Below are 3,192 nucleotides of genomic sequence, written 5' to 3'. Positions count from 1 at the left end.
TGAAGCTACAATACAGATGCAACAAGCGATCCCATGGGACTGAAGGTTACCTAAACTAAAACAAATCTGTACAACTGTAACCAAGTGATTTTTTTAAATCGGTAAATAATACTATCACTTTTACGGGTATGCGTTTTTCTCTAAATCAGTGTTGCTTTCAGGTTATATATCGGGGTGGGGGGTGCGAGGGAGGGGAGGGTGGCACGGAGAATACAATCTGCCCTAAACACTGCCCTAAATTGTCCAGCCATATATTTTAACTGTAGATAAAGAATGTTAATTTAATTATTAAAATATTCACCTTCTTTAATGAGGACCAGAGACCAGATGATGAGAACGGCAAGGTAAACAAAAAGTTTCATCTTTGTTGGACTGTGTGTGTGTGGGCTGCTGGTTGTGTTAGGCTGTGTGTGTGGGCTGCTGCTGATATGTAGACTGTAGGTGATATTTTTTTTTCTGGGTGATATGTAGGTTGTTTAGTTTACTAGTACTCACTACACACTGAAACCTGAGTTTAAGGAAAAATTCGTACATTCAATCAATATCTAATTAGTGAGCTTTGGTGTTACTGCTTAATAGGTAAAGGGGTTAGCCGTTCAGTTGAAAGCGTGCTTAATTTGTTTATTAACATACTATGATATTTTCTTATATTTATAAATTGTTAGGCCTATATACAATTATATAAATTAGTGTAAATTCTACTGCACTCTTTCCTATGTTGACTGCATGTAAAATCGAGTTTTATTTTTTATTTTTAAATTCGCAACCCAGAAAGAAAAGCTGACTGAAACTGGAGTCAATGGAAAACAAGTTGACTCGTTATATTTAATTGTGTTGGAGGAAATCCCGTCCAGCATAACCATTAAGAATAAAAAGTATTATTCCTTCAGCAGGTTTTAGCAATTCTTTTTTTTTTTTTTTTGGATACGTTAGTTATGCAAGATTTGCGATAGGTAGATAGTATGAATGTTCGTACCAAAAATAACTTTTGGCACGGAAAGTTATTTTATCGAATAAATAAATATCACTGTACTCAGTGGTTGGAACGGCGTGACCTAACGTTAGTGCGGAAATTTGCTTACCCGAAATCCTCGAGTTCGAATCCGGGTTCAAGTCAGTTGAACGTCCCCGAGTCAACCCTTTTCTGATGAATACCTAACTCACGTTAGGGAAAACAAAGGATGGTCATACTATCACATCATATTCCGAGGTCTCTGAAACAGATGAACTCTACTTCATCTGCCCCGTGTGTCATGGAACGAACGGGAAAAGATGATTATGTACTCACTGATGTAATCTGTTTCTCTGTTGTTTAAAATAACTTTTGAATGAGCTTTTCTTCGGTTCACACTTTTATCTAAAGTTTGAGTTCCACAAAAATGTGTCTACCTTAAAATTAGTTTGACAACACCCTGAAAAAAAATATTAATATACGTACACACATGCATTAACTTTAAATATCCGAATACTTATTTTAACAGTACAACCTTTCAAAATACTTTCAGCTCTTTATTTCAGAAAATGTTAATGAATTTCTCAAATCAGAAGTTAATTAGCCAGTTGTATTGCTCTTGTATCTCTGTCCATTTGTATTTGTGTATGTTGTCACTCAAAATGGACAAATATTACACCACGCCTTGTCATAGTGAAAATAGGTCCTGTGGATGAGACAAAAATATATGTAGTGTACATATTTATGTATATTAAGGTATACATACTAGTGTCAATAAATAAAATATACATGTATTATACCTGCAATGTATAAAAACACGGCATTCTACCCAGGCAATGTATATGTTACCAGAAATGATGAAAACTCGGCATTCTATAGAATACCTAGGCAATGTATACAAACCCTGTCGTTTTCAGGCAAGGTATGAAATATTTGCATTGTTATATAGGCTACTTTTCGTAGGCATTACATAAATTATTTAAGCATTGTAAAGAATTATAATTACATTATATACATTGCTTCGGAATACTATAGAATACCGGCTTTTACATAATGTAGGTGAAATATACATCTACATTAATAAAAGCTAATACAATACACAATAAATACGCGACAGTGAAAAGGTTTCTATCGTAGAGTTTCAAGAGTTGAAAAAAAATTGTTTTATTTTATGCTACACTTAAAAACATGAGGACGAACCACAATAATTGATACTTAATGACGAAACAAGCGTTAAAAATTAAAATTGGTTTAAAATGAAAATAATTATACAAGCTACTTACAGACAAGCCTCTTTCCCTAATATACAGGGGGGCATTGCAAAACCTGGATTAACGACACAAAAGAATAAATTAGTTTAAATACATATTTTTATATACCATTATATATATATATATATATATATATATATATATATATATATATATATATATATATATATATATATAAAACAAACTTCAGTTTTAGCTTTTTATTTTTTTAAATCACTCGTTTAATGTCTTACAATACTACCATAAAATAATATGAACGACCACATTTTAAGGGCATACGTTTTTACCCTAGGGATCATCCATAAATGACGTCACGCTTTTTTGACGATTTTTACCTCCCCCCTCCCTCTCCGTCACACGTCGTCACAAAAAGCCAGACCCCGCCCCTCCTAAAATGACGTCACACCTACCTCAGCCTACAACCCTCCCCCCCTCCCTCAAAATTACAGTTGAATTTTTTTTTAAACATCGATTTTTTTTTCAAAATCTTGTCTGAGAATAGAGTATTCTAATAAATTCCTATTACAATTTATTAAAAGTTTTCTAAAACGCGAAATAACGTCTAAAATTCGTTTTCTAACATTGCTTTTTTATAATGCAAAAGTGTGACGTCGACCATCTGAACTCCCCCCCCCCCTCCCCCTCATCACACACCGTCACAAAATTACGGACCCCCCCCCTCCCCCCTACGAGTGTGACGTCATTTATGGACGACCCCCCATACGTTATTACACTAAATCATTCACAACTAAAGAGAATTATCAGTTTTTTCAATATTTAATTAATTTAATTATTAAAATATTCACCTTCTTTAATGAGAACTAGAGACCAGATGATGAGAAGTGCGAGGTAAACAAAAAGTTTCATCTTTGTTGGGCTGTGTGTTTGGGTTGCTGGTTTAAAGATATCTGTAGACTGTAGATTATCTGTAGGGTGTAGGTGATCCTTGTGTTCTGGGTGATCTGTAGG

The 3,192-nt window shown here is 34.1% G+C and overlaps 1 long non-coding RNA gene across 1 annotated transcript; it reads right to left on the bottom strand.

Annotated features, from left to right (window-relative positions):
• Positions 1-1,264: 1,264 nt before the first annotated feature.
• Positions 1,265-3,192, bottom strand: LOC131952120 (uncharacterized). Its single transcript, XR_009388507.1, has 3 exons — positions 3,030-3,192; positions 2,236-2,278; positions 1,265-1,658 (listed from the first exon to the last, which is right to left on the bottom strand). It is a non-coding gene; the product is annotated as an uncharacterized LOC131952120 (long non-coding RNA).

This window comes from Physella acuta, unplaced genomic scaffold (genome assembly GCF_028476545.2).
Source record: "Physella acuta isolate Inbredline_101_S28 unplaced genomic scaffold, ASM2847654v3 ptg000855l, whole genome shotgun sequence".
In the NCBI taxonomy this organism is placed as follows: domain Eukaryota; kingdom Metazoa; phylum Mollusca; class Gastropoda; family Physidae; genus Physella; species Physella acuta.
Note: the sequence above shows the minus strand (reverse complement) of the source record. Positions and strands in the feature narration are given on the sequence as shown.